The sequence below is a fragment of the Neolamprologus multifasciatus genome, chromosome 7 (assembly GCF_963576455.1).
Source record: "Neolamprologus multifasciatus chromosome 7, fNeoMul1.2, whole genome shotgun sequence".
In the NCBI taxonomy this organism is placed as follows: domain Eukaryota; kingdom Metazoa; phylum Chordata; class Actinopteri; order Cichliformes; family Cichlidae; genus Neolamprologus; species Neolamprologus multifasciatus.
This window is the reverse complement of record NC_140445.1, coordinates 49,366,139-49,391,151: the sequence shown is the minus strand read 5'-3', so window position 1 is coordinate 49,391,151 and position 25,013 is coordinate 49,366,139. Positions and strand designations below refer to the sequence as shown.

Below are 25,013 nucleotides of genomic sequence, written 5' to 3'. Positions count from 1 at the left end.
ACTGATGTCTGCCAGTGGAAGCCTGCATTTCAGACTCGTTATCTCCTGAGCCTTCTGCCGATAATTACAGCCGTCCCTTCTTTCAGACTCGGTCACACCAAAGCTGCCAGTCTGCGCAGCTCAAGCCAGAGGAATTATCACCCAGGCCATCGCGAGAGGGAGCACAGCAAGGTCAGGCCCCGTGTTCAATTTCACTTTTGATTCCAGTCCACCTTTCTTTCTCCTCTACCACTTATCCACTCCTCCCGACCGACCTCCCCACGCTGTCGTCGTTGAATTTCACTTCAGGGCTAACCTCTATTTCCAGGACAACCACTGCTTTGACACTCATTCATTTCCAATCCTGCAGAGTGGTCAGCTGAATGGAAATTGACGATTCAATTTTTGGAAAGAAACTCAAGAGTCCTTTTGGAATTGACTCTCCCCTCCTGCATGGGTGCCCATTCTGCCACCCCCTCTGCCTTCCCCACCTAGCCGCCACTACCACTGCTCGCTATCTTCGTCCTGGTCTGCTGAGTACAGCCAATTTCTCCGCTTGTATGGAGGCGTGGGCGAGATGGCTACCACGGCTTAAAAAAAAGAAAAAGAAGAAATACCCTGCAGCTCACACAGACCTCTCTCAGACACCTTTCCTCCGTGTTCTCTCATCACTAAACTGCCATCAAACAAGCAAACATTTAAAACCAGAGGGTTTATTCTCAGCATTGCTCCCAGCTGGATGTTGGGTGGCAATTTAAAAATGATCTATGCAAATGTAATTTCGCTGTGTGTCATCCAACACAGCCAATTAATGAGTGAGCTTCCACAACCCAACTATAAATTAACAAGGCTAGATATAACAGCTAGATTAATGTGTTTTTCTGGCACTTGCCTAATTGCTAGAAGGCTCCGGTGGGGCTAGTGCGAGCTGCCTCGTTTCTACATGTGATAGAGTAGGTTTAGACAGAGAGGGCTAAACTCCTGCGTCAACTCTATTTATCATTTACATGAACTTTGTTGTCTCTTCTATCGTTGTTTTGTCTTTTTTTTTAGTGAGGAAAGTGCACATAAAAAGAGTCGGGGAGTTGTGTTTTTGTCCTCGGGGAACTTGTATTCACTTGAGCAGAAATGACTAGTATCATTTGTTAGACTGAGCTCAGTCTGAAGGACGTCATTAGCTTTAGTCAGACTTAGAAATGTATTAATGGAAAACAAATCCATAAGTGGTCAGAGGGGCACATGTGCAGTGATGGCAAATCTGGTAATGAGAGATGAGCGTTCAAGGTGGAGTGAAAAGTCAGAGCAAGAGGTAAGGGAAAACGGAGGGAGTGGGTAACCACTTTGTTTCGGCCAGAAGAAGGAAAGAAGAGCGTGAGAGTGAGGAAGACGGAAAACAAGCTCAAGGATCCAAACAGAACATCACCAACAAGGAGTTCTTTTTGTTTTGCCCTTCTTAACCAATTGTTCTCTTCGCCAAGGGTGAGAACGCTAATCCGCTGTGAAACGGGGAGTTGTGAGGATTTACTCTAAGTATCCTTATTAGTGGGAATTCACTGATATGGGGGTGGGGGGAGCTGAAGTCAGGGGTAGTGGGGGTTACGGTGAAAAAGAAGGGGGCAGAGTGAAGAGGGAGGAAGAGCAGCAGGGATGTAGTGTGTCTTCTGAATACACTGTAGGTGCCATATGAATGTTTAATGCGGGGCTTAATGGTACGGGAGGGAAGCAGGGAGTAGTGGAGAATATAAAGAGTGTGAGGGAAAAGAAGCGGAATCTCAGAGGAGGTTACTGAGCTCCCCATATCACAACACTCCTGATAAGTGCCAGCCGCCCAGGATCAAACCTAATTCTTCACACCTTCAACTCCACCACAGAGCCCCTTTCAGCTGCAGAAGATGGTGACAAAGCACAGACTTGCCTTTGTCATGTGAAAACAAACAGAGATGGGCCTGATATGAAGACAAAAATGGATAAAGGATCTTTCCAGGTGATAAATTTCTTAATTACTTTTGTTAAAGACATACCCTGCTGGAAGCTTGGCCATGCTACATCATTTTAATTACACGAGCAAGGGCCTAATTAGTTGTATCTGTTATACCAGAGGCTAACGTGCACCCAATTAGACCCAAATCAAAAGGATCGTACAGTCAGATGAGGGGACTCTCCGCGTCTTTGTTCTTGCACAGTATTATTTAAATAACAGAGGAAAGTAAAGAGGGCGCTTAACTTCCCAAGTTGCTGATGTCACGATCAGCCCATCTATCTTTAAAATAATTAAAGACATGCTCCCTGTGTGAGCAGCTGGCTGCCTGGCATGCCAGTGTCCCCTGTCTCTTTGTCTGGCTTGCTGATAACAAAAGTGGTGAAAAAAAATTATTTGTGCAACGATAAAGGCTAAACAACACAGCTTACAGTTGTGGCATTTTATGCAACAGTTTGTGAATTAACATTGGCAAAGTACAGCCTGCAGAGTGAGATCCACCAGCTGGCACCCACAAACAACCGCAAAAGAAGAAGAAGAAAAGATGACCGTTTGAAGCGCAGTAATTATTTCGCTTTCGTTTTGCTTTTTCTGCAAAGCAGGGATGACATCAATTGATCATTTACAGAAGGCGTACGTGCCAGTACTGCTTTCGTTCTGTGGTAACTAACTGTCAAAAAGGTCCACAGGGAAGATAGGATATAACCTAGTAAGAAACATTTGACATGAGGAGTGCAGAGCTTAAATGATTAATATACAAATGGTTTCTCTAATGACTTGATGAACAACACACACACGCACACGCACGCACGCACGCACGCGCGCGGGTAAAACAGAATGAGAAGTTCAACCACTTTGGAAGTAAATCTACATCAAAGTCTTTTGTTCATTCCCAAAAGAACAGCCTCCCTTCTCTGCAGAGGGGCAACTGATCCCAGAAACTTCCCCAGCTATTGCAAAAAAAAAAAAAAGGAAAAAAGTTTAACATTCAGCACGGCAAGGTTTCTTTCCCTCCCGTGTACGAATTTGCCGCATTTCAGAACGCACATAGTGGTCTCCTGGGGCATTGCTACGGCAGAGTCAAAGGGAGACGGTATTGTTGTGATTCATTTCTGCACGTTCCCCTGTTAGCTGCTAACAACTTTGTAGGTCTACTCTACTCTGCATTCGCTGCATAAGTCAATGAAAAGCAACTGGAGTGCATCACGAAATTAGCCATGGTTAAATGGACACCTGTAGTGTTTTTTTTCCTCTTTTTTCACAGCTGCTATTAAACAGTGTTGCCAATTTTCAGCTATCAGTTGAGCAGCACTGGTGGGTTGTAGGGGCAGGAGGTGGTTGTAGGGGCGAGGGAACCAACGGGGTAATATCATCCGAGAGGCTAGACAATTAATAATGCTCATTTTAAATGTTAATAGTGCACAGTGAAGCAGCAGTTTGTTTTTCCTGGTTACCTGTTTCTTTAATTTGTTATGTTACTGTAATGATTAGAGAAATCACATTCGACGTATAATTAAGATCAATCTCGAGACCCATGCGTATCTGTGTGACAGATCACCTAAGTGAAGACAAATACATATCTTCACAAAAATTATTATGTTTTGAATCCACGCACGCTCGTTTTGGAGACTCATTTAGATCCTGATCCTGTACACTACATGGATTTAATAGATTCAGAGAAAAGATTTCTACAAAAGGCTGTAGGCAAGAAACATAACTTCAGCAACTGTGAATGGGTTTTTTTTTTTTTGTTACAACCTGGTTTTTATATTTATTATTGGAAAGCAATCTGACACATTACAGAATCCCTTTCATGAAAAAAAAAAAGTTTTTGTAGACCTTTCCACATGCAGCAGTTAAAAATTTTTATGAACAGCACAAAATTAATGAAACAAAACCCGACATGTATGAAAGGGGCTTTTTGAGTTTGGAGAGGCGCATGTAGTCCCTCCAAGCACACTGACTGCATCTTGTGTGCTTTATGTGCTGTTTATTGACCAGTGCTGAATTGGCCATCATGCAAAAGACCAATCTACTTTGTGTCCCACATGCAGAGAAAGCCTTTTGGACTATGCAAAATTACATTTGTAGATCATCTAATTAGGGTGGGCATTTGAACTTTCCTCATATTAGGTGCAAGATTTATTTGGACAGAAGAGTGTGACACAGAGACTAAAAGCAATTGTCTTACTTGAAACATGTGACATTTGGCAACACTGGGATTACAGCATGAACGGTAATCAGCAGGAGCTTTTCTTGGTACCCACGTAAACGTCAGACTCATAAAGACAACTTGTCTGAATTAATGCCGTTTTTTTTTATTACTCAAGCAAAGTGAAGTATGCACAGTTATCAAGGGGTACAAAATAAATAAGTAGCTGTACAGATGCACATGTGAAAGCGCAAAGAAAGTAATTCTAATAATAAGTGGCATCTGGTGGAGCCAGTCCATTTCCTTGATTGGTTCTATTCTACCTCTGCAGGAGACATGCTGGGCTTGAGGCCTGGCAATCCACATCCTGAATAGCCCCTGACAAGTCACATCTGAGTGGTAGGAGTGGAAGGAGGAATGAGGTGGTGGTGGGGGTGGTGTTGGGGTGTAACTGCTGATTGTTACCATGGCAATGGCAGACCAAGGATCAGGAGGTTAGATCGCACGGCGTGCAGCCCTTGATAGCTGCGTGAGGACACACGTAGGAGATATTCCAGAGGTTTATAATCACTGTCAGCCAGGAGCTCAAGTGGTCTATGCACACAAATGTGGATTTACGTCTGCCTATGCGTGTGTACTTGTGTGTTTGTGTGTACAAAAGTGTGTTCCAATCTTCCTGGGAAACTCATCTGGCCTAAGCTTTCAAATCCTAAAATCCTACCTACCAGCTTTCTCATGAGTGACAATCTTCTCTTACTGGTCCCTTGTGGGTTCTTACTTTTTGGCTAAAGAATAAAATAAAATTAAAAAAACATTTTTAAGAAAGCAGGTTTTATTTCTCTAACAAGACATGCTCTATGTCGTGATTATAAAAACAGACAGCTATTCTGCTGCACAGTGATCCAACATCGCCTGTGCTCTCTTATTTCCCAATCAATAAGATGTACACCAACAGCAGCTCTCAGTTATGCAATAGGCATTCAGGATCAAATCAATAACAGTTTGCTTTAAAAAAAATCTAATCATTATTTCGCTGTGGTATGCTCATTGAGTCGCTCCAATCATCAACTTAAACAGTGAATTTTCATTAGGAGGCACTTAATAAAGACGGGCACGTTTAGAGTTTCTCTCTGGGTGGGTTGCGTCGATTAGGCAGAGTTAATCTCTATCACAATAAATAACATTGATTACAAATGCTAAATGCTGAGGGAAGGGTGTTAAAATTAAAGTGCAAAGGAGATGACAAAGGTTTAGAGATGACAAGAGTAGTGGAAATGAATAATAGGAGATTGGCTCGGATTTATATGTACGAGAGGGCGTGAGGGAGACAGAGAATAAGAGATTGACTGTGTGTGTGTGTGTTTGCGCAGCAGGAAACTAAGCAGGGTAGTCACAGTCATTCCTTTAGCAATATCGGATTCTCAGTGAGTCAGAGTGTCAGACCACTAACAGACACGATGGGGTTTTCTGGCGGTACACATGCATACATGAAGAAACAGCACTGGCTCACATTTCCCTGGCAGAGGTGAACATTAAAAAAGCCCCAAAAAATATAAAAAAAACCAAATCGAACTGAACCCGTAATGACAGCGTCGCTGCTGAAAATAATCTGTGGTGCACACTTTGGGCGAAGAAGCATTTTCTCGGCAGACACAGTTCAACCGAGGGTCACAGTAGCAGAGACGAATGGTTTTCAGCTAAATCCAATCCTGAGCTGCTACAATGACTTCTTGACAGCAGGGAAAGTACCAGAATTATACTTGGGCTCTGCACAAATGAGACGTTTAGTTTTACTTCTGTCTATAAAAAGGGGGGAAAATTATGTTAGCATGCAGCTCTCGTCTAATTTATCTGCTCATACCGAACATAAGTTACTTTTCCATTAATATCACTCAGTTGTAAATGTACAGTTATTCAGCACAAGTGGGGGAAAAACAGAATCTTCTCCAGAGCTATGACCTTGCGCGGCTTAATAGATCTTTTCGACATTTGCTACCTCGGTATGCTGTCTGGATCTGTTTACAATGCAGCATGCCCAACATTACAAATCGGGGATTGCCTGGTGGTTGTCAGGGATTATCGGCTTGGTCTTTGGGTTTTTCATTAAACTACTATATCAGAAAACAACAACAGCACAGGGAGAAAAAAAAATAGCATCAGCCTTTTAGTAGAAAAGAGCATCACGCTCAAGAGACACATTTAAGCAAATAAAGTTTCTTTTTCTTTTTTTTTTTAATGCCATTTAAAGTGCTGTGCCTCCTCATGAATAATTAATTGTTCTTCCAGAGTGCACTGATGAAGACACGTGAGCTTTTTTTGTTTCAAAGAGTCACAATGACACTGTATATGGGGAAAGGATAAATCAAGCAACGGCCTATGACCATAAGTCAGACATCATATACAGAGTGTTTTGGGAGCTTTTTTTGAAGCTGTAACATATTTAATATCTAAGCTCTTTATCCTATATAGGACTGCAGTGTGATTTTGTTTGACACCGTAGAGAGTGGAATCCTCTTACTTTCGTCTTTATGAGGTCAGCAGTGGAAATGGACAGAGTTCAGACAGATGGGGCCCAAGGGAATGAGGCAGGAAAGGAGATAAAAAGTGGGGAGGAGCATCAAAGCAAGCGGAGGATAAAGAACGCCATGGGTGGCTAGACAGAAATATGTAAAAATTTACAGGCAAAGATGACAGACAATTAGAGAAAAACTGGGAAATGGAGTGTACGAGAGATTAAAGGCTTCAGCGTGCTGAACAGTGCTTTCTCTATGGTGTCTAAAAGCCTCCCTCACACTATTTTCTGACATCACAATTGGGAAAGGCTGTGTAAAGCTATTTTAGCAACTATCTAAAGACAATGACAAAAAGAAAGAAAGAAATAAAAACATCACACTGACATTTATGCTCAACTCAGAAGCAACTGGGCGGGTAAGCAGAGGCATGATTTGAACTTTTCTCTCCTTCTTGACACAAGTACTTCAGTCCCATTTCGCATGTACAAATTACAGCCTTTCTCATATGACTGCCTGTGAGGAAAGATTTTCAAAAAGCACACACCATTTGAATGATTATCGCACCTTACCTCACTTTGTGGTGGCAGCTTTCTCATATTGCCTGCAAGTGTGGCTGTTTGCAACAGCAATAAACACTTTTACCTTCAGACTTGGTCAGACTAAATGTCATACAAACAAGTCTGTTTGCCACGTACTCTGACCTCAAAGACACCGAAAGCTCTGTTTCAAACACCAGGAGGACATTCAAGGAGCCTCCAACCAAGGCTGCAGAATTGAAAAATGCGATACAGATTCACAGCTCTTTTGTCCGTGCTCCATATTTTCAATAACACAAGCGACACTCACAATATACCCTTTTAATGTAGTTATAACAAATATCATTAGGTATCATCCAGGTATTTCTGGACAGGTTAACATTTGGAGCTCTGCGTCCAGACACTATTGCTTTTAATCAACAATTCAATTACCAAAACAATCCACCGAGCTTCATCAGCTTCTGATCCAAATTTGAACTCTTTACCTCTTGAAAGCCCACTAGGAGTAAACCATAAAGCTCATTTGTGAACTGAGTGGTTTCTGTCATATTTCGGGACTACCCATAGAACAAAATAACCGGGTTTGAATCAGGTGTTAGTGAGGGTGGTCTCTGAACAAACCGGGAAACTATGCTAATGCTCGTGAAACCACGTTGGTATTGATAAATGCTGAGGTGTTAACACATCTCATTAAGGGAAGCTCGGGAATTGCCATCTTAGAAAGTAGAGCGCCAGATATAAAAGCAAAGCAAAGTTTTCATGCTGCACTGAAACAGAGAAGTTTATTCCACAGCAATTTAAAAGCCTTATTTGAGCTGAGACTCAACTTTGCAACATTTTTTTAAAATTCAATCATACAGAGTCAACTGCTCAGTAAACAATTACCTGTAAACTACAAACTATTACCAATAGCAGAGGTAGCATTTCCAACATTAGGACTTTAACTTGCATGGTTTGAAACTCACATTTTGCACATTCAAGAAAGACTATTTCTTTACTTATATATGATTATAGGCATGTGGAGATGGCTAGGACACGCAGGGCGGAAAATCATGTTTGCTGTAAAGAGCAGAACAGTGTTCAGCATCAGCTGTGCAGTAATTTACTGCCCTTAAAGGAGTTTTTAGACTGTAGTTACTCTGTGAAAGTGAGAGTGGCAATGTTCTGCTCTGCAAGGTACTAATTTTGTTGACTTCATCTTTGCTAAGGTGATTAAGGGGCAGATTCCCCATCATTCACAAAGAAAAGGAGTCCCACTCCGTCTCCACCTTATGTGCTGATGGACTCTACTTCATCCCTGTTTCTCATCTGCCCGTTATCTCTGCTTCCCCCTGAACACTGATGTGGGCAATCTTTTTCCTGCCTAGGCCATGGGGTGCTGTGTTTAAAAAAAAGAAAAAGAAAAAAAGACTAGTCTGAAAAAAAACAACAAAAAAAAACGTGCTGTCTGAAGAGAAGCTTTGATAAAAAGTGTCTTTTTTTCCACTTCGCTGCTCAGATCTGCAGGAACCCGTCTGCTCCAGAAGCTGTCCCGCGCTCCCACCTCCCCCCACTCTCGCTGCCGCTTTCTTTTAGAAATGAAGAAGGGCTAGTCGCCATCCTCGGGGCACAAACGCAGCTCTGACAACTATCTCCTCCCTGCGACAAGCAATCCCTCTCCGCAGGCCTGCCCAAAGAAAAGTGTTGATGCTAACAAAATGCGTGACAGCCACTCACTTATGTTAACAGCCACCGCACACAGAAGAGCAGCATCCCTCTGCCCCATTCCGGTTTTATATTCAATCACACCACACCACCCTCACGTCTAACATCTGAACTCTGCAGTCCCGTGGGTGAGGAAGGACAGCTGACAGTTAGCCAGACAGCTCCTCTCCGCCAGGGGTTTGAACTCTTTGTCCTGCAGGGAGGGAAGGGTGTGTCGACTGGGATCATAAGGGTAAAGGAAATGCTGGCTAGGGGGTAGATTCTTTAGCAAAAGGGGAGAAATTGAGGGAAAAAGGGAGAAGAGGGCCATCAATATCCTGTCATGACTCCATGTGAGAGCAACTTCTGCAGAAATGCTGAAATAACACCAGAAGTTTACTTCCTTGGTTTTTAATTCACAATGGAAAACACAACTTGGGAAAAAGTTTGCTTTATTTACACTTAAAGACCCAAGTGAACAGCTCGGGAGTAATCAGTGTCACTATACCTCTGTGGATAGAATAATTAGAGGGAGGAGCAGTAACTGTATGTCATGTTTTACAGGACTCACTACAAGACCTCATCGTGTTATTCAAAAACAAGCAAATGGTTCTCCGAGGAGCAAACCCCATGAACAAATTTGAGAGCACATGAAAGGGTTTCAAGCAAGTCTGAAGTGGAGTTAATGACCTCTGTTTTTGGTAAACATCATTAAAAGAGTAAATTGTTCAAATTCCTTTACTTTTTCATTCTGGAAACACGACATGTTTGTTTCCCATCATTTATCATCTGCAGTATCTGAAGATTCTAGCTGACCTGTTAGTGCAGATATTTTAGACTTACATTTCATACTGGGAAATAAATTGTCCAGCAAGCCTGTCAACACTGACAGGGCAATGGCAGCTCCCATAGACCATTACGCTTCAGCACTTTTAATGCATGCTAAGACGATGAGACGGGAAAATTAAAATCCATATCGGTTACTTTTAGCCTTCTCTGACCCATGAAGGGGAGTACCATTTTAAAATATCACCCAGTAGGTGTACCTCATTAAAATGGTCTAGCGCAACTGAAGACTGCTGAAAGATAAATGTATGAAAACTGAAAAAGAGAAAGCCAGGCAGTGACACAAAGCTGTCCATTTCTTTGAGGAGAAACTGCCTCGCAGGTGTCAGCGCTTGATTCACAGCACATTCACGTGCTTTCAAAATCCCCCCCATGCACTATTATTTAAAATGATGATCAAACATCTTTATTTCCCGGAGATCCCAATTCCACTCCTTTTTTTCCCTCATCGCTACAGTCCCTCCAATGAAATATTACAACAAAGCGCGGTATTTCTGGAGGGCGTTCAAACACCGGCTCAGTAAAGCCACGGGTGCATCTCTAATATCACATTTAAGATAGCAAAGAGTGGGCTTTGAGGGCCTCCCTCAGTCGCAGCAGACACTACTGTAGTCGGTTTTTCCTTTTCTTTCTGGCAGTGATAGTGTGGGGCATTCCAAGTTTGCATTAAACAAGTCTCAGCTCTTTGCGAATGTTGATTGCAACACAGTGCCTTCTGCTTATGAAGCCCGCAGAGACTAAGCCCTCTAAATAAAACATCACAGTAAAAACGCGCATGTCAATTGTTTTGATCAGCTCGAGCAGATGGTGGGCCAGCCAGCAACATATCACACTTCCAACAAAAAGACTGGTTTTATTTAATTCATCTTGGACTGTTTATTGTTTGGCTTTGTTTACAGATTCAGAAAATTAAATCAAACACTAATTTCCTTATGTAGGCTCTACAACTACTGTTTATCGTCAGTGCTGGAAGTTGTAATCAACAAAAAGCAATAACACCCACTTTAAAAATGTCTAATTGCTTAAGTTGTCAACAGAATTTACTTTTAGGAATGAAAAAGTATTTTTTTCTGCAGATAATTGGCCTGGACATTTTGTGCAGTACCAGTACTGTTAAGGATTTCACAGTGGAAGATGGTCAGGGTGGAGCTCATTTTAAATAATGTCAAGCAATTTCCAATCTTGGGGTTGGTATAAACACAATTGTGTGAATGGGTTTCAATGAATTCTGATCAAACTTTGTAGGTTTGTGGCGCACCGAGCTCTTCAAGGTCAAATTAATGAAAATCCTTAAAGTGTGGAAACTATGATTTTTTTACAAGTGTTGTGTATTATCAACATATAGAAAGTATCGCTCAAAGACTTAAAATATAACGTTGCATTTGACCTCTGACCTCTCCTTCAAGGTCAACACATTGATTCTTTAAAAACTGTTTCTCACTGCCATTGTTTGTATTGACAACATATAGGTAACATATAATGATATATGTGGATTGTAATATATGATCTTACTTTGGATCTCTGACCTTTTGCTTTAAAAGCTAATTGTATGATAACGAGTTGCCTTGGCAGAGGTTCATGCTCTTGCAGTGCTTCTAGTTGTTTGTAGTAATTGATACAATGGAAAATTGTATTATGATAATATCCAAAATTGTCTGTTTATTTATTTATTTTTTTACTTAAATCCATTCATTCATATCTAATCATTCCTATATTCATAATTTCTCTGTAAATATTTTGGTTTAAATTTTAAATGTTCTCTAGTGACCATCAAAAGATTTGCTTCCAATAAACTATAATGTAAAAGCACCATGGACAACAACCTATAACCAGTTGTGAGAACATTATTAGCTACAACAGTTGACGACTGTTGCAGGATGTATTCTATACAGACTGTAAAACCTCATTAGTGAAGTTGTGATTTCAGACTGCGTATTTGTGCTTAATGAGAATAGGAAAACAATAGCTTTGGAAAAGCACCTACTGCACAAAAGATTTTCCCAGTCCAATTTCCTTCTTCCTATCTTGGCCCCCCACTTTCTCAGACAGCAATCAGGGGGCCAAAGCGGGTATTTGAACACATCTACAGTAGAGCAGCGATATTTAAAAAACATAGTCGGAAGGGAAAGTCAGAACTATCTGGTTCCCTTTGATCAGGAAGAATGGTGGATTAGAAAGGATTCTCCAGAAGTTTCCACTTAATCCGCATAAAATGTACCCACCAGTAGACGTTATAGCAAAAATCGAGATTACTTGACATGTTGGCTCCCCCACTACATCAGGCAGCATCTTCCCTGTCTTCGGCTAAATTACTCCAGAGTGATATGCTGCTAAACGCTGGTCAGTACTGCTTTCACTTTGCACAAAAAAAAAAGAAGCAAAGTTATCTTTAGCCTCGGTCTCAGTCCTTTTCCAGTGATTGATGGTGTGGCACTGAGACTACCAGGTCAAGTTTACCACTGTGTGTTAGGTGTGGATTTCTGAGAGAGAATCAGACAAAGAGTGACAAGGAAAACATTTCTCCAGGGGTGTTAACTATTGAGAACTGTGATGTTTTCTGCCTACAACAGTCCTCCGGCCTCCTTTGAACTTTAAGTGTCACATCTCCAGAAACAATTTGAGATTGCGGTGGGAATATGTTTGTGTGTATGTCTGTCCTCTGGGGGAAAGTATTATGTCTGCAGGGGTGGACTGATGAAAAAGGCATGCCGACTCCGTTTCGGAGTCGTCAATCACCTTCGCGTACAGTAAATGATTTTTCAACAAGCTCCGGGGTGATGGATAATCAGAACGAAAGGGTGGGCTGAGTGCTCCTCTCCTAGATTTTCAATGGGCGGCAGGAAAAGGAAGAGAGGGTCCCTACATCACAGCGCTCTTGTTGTGCTGTGCACGTTTTTTCATTTGGGCGCTAACGTTAAATTTAACGCCCTGGGCCAAAGCTATGATGGATTCCCCCTTCTGGCAGCTTTCCCTTGTTTCAAAGGAACACTCGGGATGAGAGAAGAGGGGGGGAGGGGGTGGTCGGGGTGTCTGGGGACAGAAGCCCCATGTCGAATGGGAAGCTGCCAAACGAAGGCTCTGCAGCTCTTCATCAGGGCCGGTGGTCCTGGAGGGGTGGCTGCTCCAGGCAAGTTCTAAAAACTGCGAGCTGGGCAACAGATCTGTGCAGCTGGGTTCCCGCTGCAGCATGAAGCATACAAAGCCATCAGCAAGAAGAATGTGGATCATAGACAAAAAAAAAAAGACAGAGAGAGGAGAAATTCAAAGTGGAAACTGAGACGGAGCTAGTCAGAAACAGAGGAAAGTTGAGGGCATGTGCAGCTTCTGACTCGAGATGCTGAAACCCAGACTCTCTCCCCCCCTCAGCATCAACCACACTGACCTGAAACCAAAAGCAGCCCTCCAAAGGCGCCGAAGGAATGCAAGACAAAACACCACAAATCTCTCTGCAATAATTCTTCTTGTCTCGTACCAGCTGTATAGCTCACACGGTGTGTCTCTATCTATTTTCATTCAGGCATAATTAAAACCCACTGTTTACTTTGTTTAGCATCAATTAAGATGATTCACCGTCTGGTGTGAAGACTTTGTGTTTCTTTGCTCGATGGCATTGTTGTCGCAGCATCTCCGTCTCGCTGTTGATCAGTCCAAGAAATGCATTTAAAACTGGGCCTGCGGTTTGTGCTGACATTTACTTTACATATTATGATGTCCGCCACAGTGCCTCTCCATCCATGTTCATATCTCATTTGCCAGCACCATACTCATTCTGTTGTCATCAAACCTCTTCAAAAATTTAGCACAATAGTAACACGGCTGCTCTCCCAAACAATGCATTAAACATAAAAGCTAAATTGAAAGAAGGTTTCCCACACAGGCTTTTGATGTTGACAGAATCCTCATGTAGGAATTACTGGCAGACAAACATTTTTAGAAAAGAATATTGACTTAATCTTTTCTTTTTTGGGTTGGAGAGGAAAAGCTTCCATAGTGCCAAAACTAGCAAAGACCTTGGCCAAATGTCCCAGACTAGTTAATGACAATAAGGCTTTTAATCAGCAACAAACTTGCAGGACTCCTGAGACTTTACATATGGTTGCTTCTGTGTTCTGCACACAGCACAAGCTAAACCTGCATGCTGTCTGTGCGATGTGTGAATTACTTAAAGCCCCCATTTTATAAGCTAATGCCCAACCAGTACCAGTAGTTGTGCTGACCTCATTTGATATGTGACCACATTGAATATATTCATTTCACATTTTACAGCAGCTACATCCACCAATTTGTGCATATCGCACTTGTTGACTCTGATCCGCGGGTTCTTTGTTAACCGATTTATTGGTTAATTTATTGCACAGTGATGGGTTTTCTTTTTTTAATTTTTTTTTATTATTGTGAGCACGAGCAATGTCAGCTTGTTTAATAACCAAAAAAAAAAAACCCACGAGACATATGATTACAGTATGTTCTCCATAGCAGTAACACCCTAGCTTAATATGCATATATGCAAGGCTGTCTTGTATAACGTGAAGTGTGACCTTAAGTTTTATCGCGGTAATCATGACCCTGTCCAGGATTTCCATTTAAGAATATCTGTCTCGTTATATTATGGAATGCAATCTGTGCACGGAGAGATAAAGTGGTACCAGGTCACACACTCAATATCTCATCATTATGTAACAACAGGGAGTGCAGCCATTGCTCTCCACATACTTGCCTACATGTGCGCGCGCACACACACACACACACACACACGCGCACACATACACACTCTTTCTCCCTCCAGAATACAGTCAAACTGGCCCCCTTCACATCCATTTACAACCCCGACACACACAAAAAACAAACTGCAGCTGCTGCAGATGGGAATGTGGATTTGGTGATTGTTGTTGGAAATCAGAGTGTCTATGTAATGCACGGTTGTTAAGGGTTTTTTGTTTTCTTTTTACACTGCCTTTCATTTCCCCCCCTCCAATTCTTAGTGCATTTTGAATACTAGTGGACATTATTGGCAAAGTGACACGGCACATTCCTGTGTACAGCATGTCTGCAGTTTCATTTAAAAACATTATTTATGAGAACAATTTCCCAAACAGTGTCTGGGAGAAAACGGTAACGGCACTTAACATCCCTCTGCCTCTTGAGAAAGAAAATGTCATGCAAATGGATGATTTCTCATGTGCTCAAATCCTCCTCAGATGGTGCCCTGCAAATCACTTAATGCGGTGGGGAAATGGGCATTTTTGCCTCGTCTTATTGCGCCTCAGCGATGGAGTACAAGATTGCCACTGTGTAATTCCACTTCTTGCTCAGTGCCAGCAAAATCCTCTCTCAAACATTTCAGCCATGATTTAGGGATTAAAAAAAAAAGGGGGGGGGGGGGACACCATCCCCCTCCCTCTGCGCTTTTCACCCATTTGTGGTGAAATTATTTTTAGGTTTAGGATTCCATGAGAATGAGAAACGGCAAGAAAGAGGAAGAAATGCTCCTTGCAGTGCCAGTGGATTATTGGCAGCTTGCTAAATCCCATCAGAAAGGATGGGGTAGAAACATATCACTCTGTGTTACATAGAAGAATAAGAGCTGCAGCAGCATTGTATAGCCTGCTGCAAGGGGCCTACTGTATTGCCCTCCTCATTTCTTCCCCCTGACTGCTGGGCCACTCCCGGGGAATTAACCCCGCAGTCATTATGCTGGTGAGGGTCACTAGATCTGCGGCATGTGTGGAAACACCAGTCGTTCTTTGGCTTCAGTGCTCTGCCTTAGGCGTCCTGCCTGCCTCCACATCCTCTCAGACACACATGCGCAGCCCAAACTGAGCCGTACCACGAACACAGAGAATACCCACACACCCAGGCTTGCTGCCCAGTCACTAGTCAGCCTGCTTAATAAGGACAGCAAATAGTCCCTTCAGCACTAAAGGCACAATAACAGAAGCCATGATATTCTCTCTGTAGCTGGAGTTTAGCCCTCTCCATGTCCAAGCAGAGGGCTGAAGGTTCAGAAGGCTAAACACACACGCTCGATTTGAATTAGAGCTGGATTCATGAGGTGACAGGGCTTGTTTTCAGCCGCAGCCACTGGGGGAGAAGGCAGCCAGGCTATCTCCTAAACCAGCACCGCAGTGATGTGCCACAGGTGAAAATGCTGGTCCCAATAATGAGCGTGATGAGAGTAAGCAAGGCAAACAATGGCTTCAGGTAGCCGCTGTGAATGCTGGCAACAGTTTTTAATTGCCACTGTTCTCAGTTACGCTTGGCTGAAGGGAAATTGGGGGGGGCAGGTGTCTGTTCTGTCGTGCTCAATCTACAGCGTGCCCATCCTTTACACATCTGCTACGTTGAGACCTCCCCACCTTTAACGGGAACATCAAACAGATGGAAGAATTACCTACTTTAGCACCCGCCATGAAAGGGCGTTCAATATACTGCCTGCCCATAGCAATTTTCCTCCCTTCTACTTCGACTAAGGTGGCAAGATGAGCAAACAGACATTCAGGCACACACTCAACCCCCCGGGGCATCATTATCCCAGACACAAGAGTTGCCGCCAAAAGTAATGGAGCTCTGGGTCTACCTGGCTCATGGCAGCTCCTACTTTCTTATATTGAAATGGAAGGAATGGGAGAGCTCTGAGCACTGTTTATAAAAAAAACGCTGCCAGGGGCTTTACTGTGGGATTATGAGAATTGGCCAAAAATCAAACTAACTAGGGAGGGGTGAAGGGGCAGTCCTGCACTTAGTGTTTTGTTTGTGCTTTTTTTCCCCCTGTGCTGGCTGGTTCTGTGCTGGGCTGGGCTAGACTGGGTTGGGTCAGGCTTTTACTGCCTGTTCCTAGAACACAGGGACCCTTTTTTCCCCTCTGCCAATCAAAACCAGATGTGCCCAGACTCGTTTTAAGAATTCTGATCCGTTATTCGGGCCTACTTTCAGAGCAGAAAATTTGGCGAGGCACATATTCTCGCACACAGACAGAAATACACACACATATAATGGCAGGCACGCACACAAACACAGCGGGCTAAGGCAATGTAATCACAGGGGCCCAAAAGGAATCCCAGAACAGAAATGGACTCCAATAACAAGCTTTTCAGCAGCGGACGCTCGTCTCATTCACCAAATCCCTAAGGACGTGTATGTAGTTTGAGAAGATTCAACGCGACATGACATAGATTTACGAGGTGTACACATAGGACTATTTTCTCGTGGATACCCGTTCCTATCAATGCAACGCCAAGGCCGATCAATTACAAACAAGTTTCTGCATGCAGAAATTCATCAACAGGTTACTCTAAGGCCTCTAAAGCAGAATCATCTCATAAAGTACTCTGCTACTGAGGCTTTAGCATGCCTGTGGGTGTATTTTAATATTTGAGTGTCACTGGTACGTTTTTCCCTCGAAACACAGTGTGAACACAAATTTATGCCCTCCAGCTACATAAAGCATTGCCGCTAATGATAATCAGTTTGCACAGCAACTGTGCTGCTGATGTTTGTGTAAATGAATCCACAACTTCAAGGGGGTCACATGTTGTGTACATAACCAGTAGGAGCTGATGTGCAATTAACTATTCATTACATAAATCTGATTATGGAATTAGTCATCCACACAGGTTAGGCGAATAAGTATTACACAGTGCCTTAACCTCTATTCTCCTGTCTCGTGCGCTCCGGATCTGGTCTCCCCTCTCTGTATCTCTTTTGCAATGGATCCAACTCGGGCAACATTATCAGCGGGTACCATCTGTTCCCTGCAGCAAGTATAAAATTGAGCTGCTTGAAAGTTGTCCGATATCGATCGGTGCAACATTAATTTTTATAATGCCACATACCGCGTGTCGACAATCATAATCACATCATCGAATCTGTGCACCTTGTCATTCCACTGCTCCTGACTTGTTGAAATGTGGGACTGTCTTTAACTGTGTCAGACTTGTATATGGCACACTTGTAATAACCCCCCCCCCAAAAAAAACAAAAACTAAAATGGTCAAATTAGGGCTTGTTTGTTTTTTCACCGAAAGAAATCACATTCTCTTCTGCTAGTAACGAGATCAATGTATAATCAATATGCCAGCGTTCGATACATGCTTTTCTCTCCACCTTAAAGCCTCCTGCATCCATCGCAGTGCAATGTGTTTCATATCATGACAATTTTCACTCACCATTGCATCTCCTAAAGATAGGTAAGATGGCAGTGCTCAACAAACAGTGGGGAGATGTTCATTTGTATGGCTTTACTGCAAAAGAAAAAAAAATCCCTGCTAATCTCTGCCATAAGGTAGCCTTTATAACAGTACTTGGACTGTCAGGTCTTCAGGCAGAGTAATGCAGCTGTCACTTCAGACTGAAAAACTGGGTTCAAATAGTATTTCACTAGAACAGTTTAAATGGTTTTCTTATAGATCATTATTGTTATACCTGCAACTACACCTTGTGTTAATTCTAAAAATGCTTCATGTATATCTGTGCAATACCTCTCTCTCTCTCTCTCTCTCTCTCTCTACCTCGCTTTAAAGTGTATATGTTTATTTAATTTCTTTTACACAGGTTTCTCTTGAAAAAAAAAAAGACACTGATCTCATGATTTAATAACTGAAAAATAATAATTTAAACACGCACATTACAACATTTATCACGCATTAAAGATACATGAACAAAGTAAATTTCTTTGGTGCTCCAGGCAAGGTCTGATAGATGACTAAAAAAAAATGGGAGAGATGCTTTTCATGTGTTGACTGACAACCCATGATTTTTACCTGAATCTAAAAACCAAAAGTTTTTTGGTGCTCAAGTCCAACCAAAGTGATTTAATATCTTGGGGATTAATCCTCCACCATTTTGCCCGCGCGAAAACTTTCATCATCTCCTTTGGGCTGCTCCCTTCAAGGGTGGCTACAGTAGATCATCTTCCTCCATCTCCATCCCTAGCACCATCCTCTGTCACACCACCTCTCTACATGTCCTCCTTCACACCATCAATGAATCCTCTGTGGTCTTCCTCTTTTCCTCCTGCCTGCCAGCTCCATACTAACTATTCTTTGACTAATACATCCACTATCCCTCTTCTGCACATCTCCAAACCATTTCAGCCTTGCCTCTCTAACTTTGCCTCCAAACCACTCAACCTGAGCTGTCCCTCCGATGCACTCATGCACTATCGTTAATCTCTCCTATTGAAAATCTTCATCTTTCCTACCTCGAGTCAGTGTTAGGGTTTCCAAACCATCATGGCATATACATCTTGTAAACCCTTCCCTGATGTAATCCCAACCTCACTTTGAACACCTCACCACTGTCTGTCCTCATACATGTGCTGCTCCACTTTCACATACTTCTAACACTCCTGACTTCCACACCTCCTCTCTTAGCACCCTATCATATTCTTTCTCTAGATCCACAAAAAAACACAGTGCAGCTCCTTCTGACCTTCTCTATACTTCTCCATCAACACTCTCAAAGCAAACATTGGATCTGTAGTGCCCTTTCCCGGCATAAAAATCTATGCTGCTGTTCACTGATCCTCACCTCTTTTCTTAACCTAGCTTCAGCGGCTCTGTCCCATATCTTCATGGCTCATCAACTTCATTTCTCTGTAGTTACTACAGCATCACCCTTGCTTTTGAAAATCAGTGCTAGTGTGCTTCTTCTCTATTTCTCAGGCATCCTCTCCCCACTCTCAACGATTGTGTTAAACAATCTGGTTAAAAATCCATTCCACTGTATTTTTTCTCAAAATGTAAAAAATATTCAGAATGTAATTTGCACAGACAGTCTTGGATGAATAACATGGTTACTAACAAAAACGTTATTGATGAGATGCTAAATCTAGTTAGAAAATAACAAAGAAACTAAAACCATACTACTCACCCACAGAGGCTTCATTGTTAATCAAACTATGACACTACTATACCAAAACACTAAAATACAGACAATTTTATTATTGACCATAGCCGACAGTTTTGTCCCTACAGATCTTGAAAGAACTGCCCGAATTTTCATAACGCAGGTCAGTATAACTACCAGATTAATAAAAGATTACATTTTTGCACACAAGAGAACAGTTATGAACCCCAGAAGGTCATTTATAATGCCAGAGTGGACAGATTGATTTAGCCATTTTGCATTGCAAACTCAATGGCAATCAAAACTGACAAAGGAAAGAGACAGTGATTCATCAATGCTAAATGCAGCTGTTGCAGTAAATGGCAAATCCCAAAGATTCTGGAGACGCACTAAAACATATTATCAGTAACTTGCTAAACAAAATTCTCTAGGCTGCAATTACACACTGTGAAACTGAACAATAAAATGAAAAACACCATGTCATTACCTAAAGTGCTGGTTCAAAAACAACTTTTTTACCAGACTATAGCACAAGATGAAAGGTTAGGCTTAACTTAATTATAAAATCTTTCTTTTTTGGACCATGACAATCCATAACAAATTTAATGAAAATTCCCTGAAACTGTCACGGACAAACAGACACACTGACCAACCATGCTTGCCATCTTTAAGCCGGACTGCAAGCAGGACAAATACAAGCACAAAAGCACTGGCAGAAATCCCGCAAATGCATTAAGCACAGCAGAGTCATTTATTTGTGTCTTGCAAATCCCTGAGGATTTCCTCCATGACAAGCTCAGCAACTGGAGTCAAAGGTGCCACGGCGCAAACAAGACACAGGCAAAGATCCAATCAAATGTGTCGCTGGTGTTCAAGTGGTTTCTTCATGTGTTAGACTATATGTATTTACACCTGTATGCACGGTAGGCGGCCTATAAATAAGATCCTTATTCACCTGCTAGGAAGCTGTCTTCTTCTTTTATGTTTACTGCTGTCAAAATTAGAAGGTTATGTTTAACAAAGGTAAACTAAGCTGGGTAAGACCCTACATTGCACAGCTGCATTTCAAATTCATCTCAGTCTGCTGCCTTGTTTTTTGATTAAATCAAGCAGCAAGCCTGTTGCAGAGGGCATAAAAGTCACAGACCTGATGAGGCAATCTCACTTCAAACAAACCAGATATGCTGCTGTGTTTTTGCCAGCAACTCATTTACACATAGACATTAGGGTTAAATGGAAACAGTGAGAAGATTTATCTGTGCAAAGTCATCTGCATGAAGTCATCTTAGAAACAGTGCTGTTTAGTAGCGAAAATATATCAAGCACTTTACAGCCACAAGCCTAAAGCACATTAGGACCTCTTCTTGGTGAGGTTACGCAGGGTAGCAAAGAGGATCGAGATTGGTTGCATGGGAGATGGGAGGGCATGACTCAAGAGACTAGTATGTGCCCTACAGGCTCCTCTTTAGTGGATGGCCCATTGTGGTTGACTGTACAGATCGATAGATCGGGTCAATAGATCATTAAGCAATCCCTATGCTCCTGAAATAACACAGGGATCAGAGTGGAGATAAGAGGCTGGATCAATGCTGGATGCACGTAAAGATGGAGCAGCGTGTGGAGCCTGGAACGTGGACGGGCCCCGTTGCAGTAGTGAACCTGCTGGATGTGCCATGTGCATCAATGCAAGTGGATGGTACAGCTCAATCATAAATTAAAAAAATAAATAACTTATAACATGCTGTCTCAGGCAATGCAGATAGTTTTCTTTCCAGCCCAGCAGAAGAGATTAATTGTGGTGTTAAAAGTTTTCATGAGCCCTGGTTTGGACAGAAATACTATTAGAGAGGCGTGGGTAATGAAATGTTTCCCTCTTCTCTTGTAATAAGAGTTGTTGTTGTTCCAGACAGCATTTAGGCCAATGGCAAATTAATGGGCTTTTGTAATACACAATGAAAAGCTGCAGGAAATTATAAGACCATCACCAAGAGTCAAAGTTTCTTTTCTAATATTAAAATTATTTACTCTGGGTAGCTGTAATTAATTAATTAACAGTGGGAAGAAAATACTACTTATGCAACTCCTTGTGAATGTTGATTAGACTATGTTTTTACAGTGGAAATAAACAATAATTTCTATATGAAGTGTACCATAGCTCCAGTTTGACTATAGTCTATGAGTTGGGGTGAAAACACAATCCTCACTAACAAAAGTCTATCTTTAGTAGTTCCCTCATTATGAGAGCTGACAAATGTCAATGAGTTATCAGTTTCCTTTTCTGTTCCTTCAGTTGTCACAGTGTGCTGAGCTGATGAAACCTAGTAACAATGATTGCACCTATATGCACAGTATATCAATGCAGAGATGAGCTAAATTATTTGTCCAGATGGAGGTTAATCAAAAACTGAGCAGGCCGTTTGTGCAGTAATAATTAGTAAGGTGGAAGTAATATCAATGTACCATTAAATCCACTCCAGGACATCACATCAGCTCCCAGAAATACAAGTCCCGCCTGAATTTAAGTCAGAAAATATTTTTTGTCTTTTGTGATATTTGTGAACCAGGACAAGGGGAGTGTCTGCCAGCGTTTGGCGACTTCTGTGTCTGTGGAGGATGGCTACCTGGGAGAAGCTCCTCTACCAAACAGAGCAGCCAGGAGGATTTGGCAGTAACAAATGGATTGAGGCTTTAGGCAGGCAAATGGGAAAGCACAGCTGGATAGAAATCACAAAGGCTAATCCTTTCCTACTATGTCTAGCGTTGAGTTTATTTCCTTTTTAAAATTCACTAATACAGATTATTCTGTCTGTTTAACTCATTAACATCAGTAGCTATCTGGCAAACCGATTTAACGACGTACATTATTCCTAACACCTCTAGGCGTAAGCTGTGTGGATCTAGCTTTAAAAGATGCTTTCTATCAGATAAAGATGTAATTATACAAAACAACATTGCACTGACTGAATGCCATCATAAAGTACTTAAATCGGATAGCAGCCTGTACTAATGCCTTTCTATACGGCAAATATCAGTGTAAGCTCATTCTTATGGCTGAGATCCATTCATAATCTAAGAGCTTCATTTAAAAGGTCAACACCTGGTGTTTATCGAATTCTGCCTTTAAAAAAAAGAAAAAAATGTTTCGGTCTTAGCGGCATCAAATTTCTTCAAAGATGATTTTGTAACATATCAGCATATTTGAAATGAAAGCAGAGAAGATCTGTGGCTTTGATCATTCAGTCTCATTATCTCTAAGCAAGAGTAGTATTAAAATATATAGGGCAGGGGGTAAATCCAGGGACTGGTGTTTCCTGTCTCCTGCCTGATGCTGCCGTGGGCTCTTCCTGTCTGGGTGTGGAGGCCAGGACTGCCTGCTGGGAATCTTAGTAGCTCTGTGCAGAAGAGAGGGAGGGAAGAGAAAGAGTGGCACACAGCGGCACACACGCACACACGCACACACAGACACATAAGCTCCACCCTAAAGAGGAACAGCATGCCAGCCCCGGTGGACATCTGTTTTCACAGGTGTGCTCACCCAATGTGATTAAGATTGGCGCTACACACCCACCGAGCAATGCTGCGCTGGTGCGCCAACACTGTGGGTGCTGGGGCATTAGTGTGAGACGCAAGGAACAGTTGTGTTGTTTAGGGGCAGATGGAGATGATGATGAGAGTTTAAAGAGGAGGAAGCGAGTGAAGGAGAAAACGAGAGGTATGGAGGAGGCAAGTTATGCGAGAAAGTTAATAAAGCATATTTACTGCAAACAACTGTTTACAGACACTTCACTCAGGAAGACTGGGATTATTTGGAGAACATGCAGATTATCCTCTGCTGTTTGATACTCAAAAGAAAATGGAGAGATCACGTGAAAAGACTGGAGTAAGCCACACATGGGAATAGTTTTTTTTTTTTTAAATACCAGTACAATCCAAAATGTTCTTAGAGGGAAAATCCATTCATCTCAAGAAAAGTCCATAGGATATAGGTGGGCAGCAGTTTTGGCAGAACCAACACAGCTGGTATGCAATCGTACCATGCACCTGCTCCCATGGCAACCAGAAGAGGGATTGCTTTCCCTTACACCACCAGGCCACTTCATGCTTTAATGTAAAGCGACAACTTGCCGGAATTAATTTGCGTGTTGTTGGGGAAAAAAGAGGTCCCCCAAACAGATTTAATTCAGAAAAATGGGGGAAAAAAGCAATTTTCCTTATTTATGCGCCCCCATCCACTGCCACACCACTGCTGCCACCCCATAATTCTCCAGTGGTTTTTGAGAACTTTCAGCCATTTCAAGTGATCTCACTCCTGGAGTAGTACGAGGCAGCAACAAGAAAATCTTTAATGAACGAGAAAGCAATTCCATTTCACAGCAGCAAGAAACCAAGGAGGAGGAGGAGGGGTGGGAGAGTCAGTCACTAGCTCCTAAAGAGAAATAGAAGCCTTGGATAAAAGCTGCTCACCCCAAGATATCTATAAAAAAAAAAGAAGAAGAAGAAGAGCAGACAGACGACAGACTTAACACCAAATCATCCTGCTGTACGATTCAGAAGCTTACCTAACGCTGACAAGTGACAAGAAGAGTGCTATGCTGTATGTAGCTTATTAGCATTTGTGAATTTCACTTTGCTTGTGCTCCTAAACTTTTTACACCTCTATCTGTAACTAACAGAGCAAAACTATCTGTACAGCAGCAAACACGGAATAAATAATAACTAAGTGAATACTTATATGTCTCGTTCACAGCGGGTATCAACAGTTTTGAGCCTTGTTTTCAATACAAGTTGGTGATTTAGCAAAGATATAGTGTAAAAGAGATACATGTTCACATATGTGAGTCAGTATGCAGAGTAAATGTTGCTTGATGTGATATCAAGCTGCAAAAAACATATTTCATTAGTTAGTCTGGGATATTTATGATAAGCCCTGATCACACAGCCAAGGTCTCATCCCGATTCCATTATCCATCCAAATGTGTGCACTCCTCGCCTCGTTTCCAACCCTCCCATCAAGGAAGAAATGGCAGGCATCGCTCCCACAACTATGCCCGGCTCCAATCTGCTCTCGCTTCCCATCTCCTGGCGAGCATATCTCAGTGTGGGGTATGACTTCTCTCAAAAGCTAGATGTGAGAAATGTATATATTTGTAAGTGCTAATACTAAGCGGCACAGAATGTTGGGCCAGCACCAGACAGATGGTTCTGAGAAAGGCAGAAGATCAGAGAGATGCTCCCTCCCACCCTCGCTGTCCCCATTCCTCTATTTCTCAGAGAGAAGTCACTATCACAGCGCTGCATGGCACCAAGGAGCTTCAGTGTACAAAAGCAGCCTTAATTCCCCCAATGTTGGAATCGGCTCACTCTAACAAGGGTATCAAAGAACTTCATCAATGAAAGGATATTTAAAACTCAGCTCTCAAAAGCCTATCAACCCATGGGTGGAATACTATTGGGAGAGTTATTGGGGTGTAGGACAAATG

At 42.2% G+C, this 25,013-nt stretch overlaps 1 long non-coding RNA gene across 1 annotated transcript in view; it reads right to left on the bottom strand.

Annotated features, from left to right (window-relative positions):
* Positions 1–2,088: 2,088 nt before the first annotated feature.
* LOC146515218 (uncharacterized) overlaps positions 2,089–25,013 on the bottom strand; it is a 65,567-nt gene continuing 42,642 nt past the window's right edge. Inside the window, exon 2 of the long non-coding RNA XR_014875449.1 lies at positions 2,089–25,013. This exon is cut by the window's right edge and continues 14,062 nt beyond it. This is a non-coding gene — a long non-coding RNA (uncharacterized LOC146515218).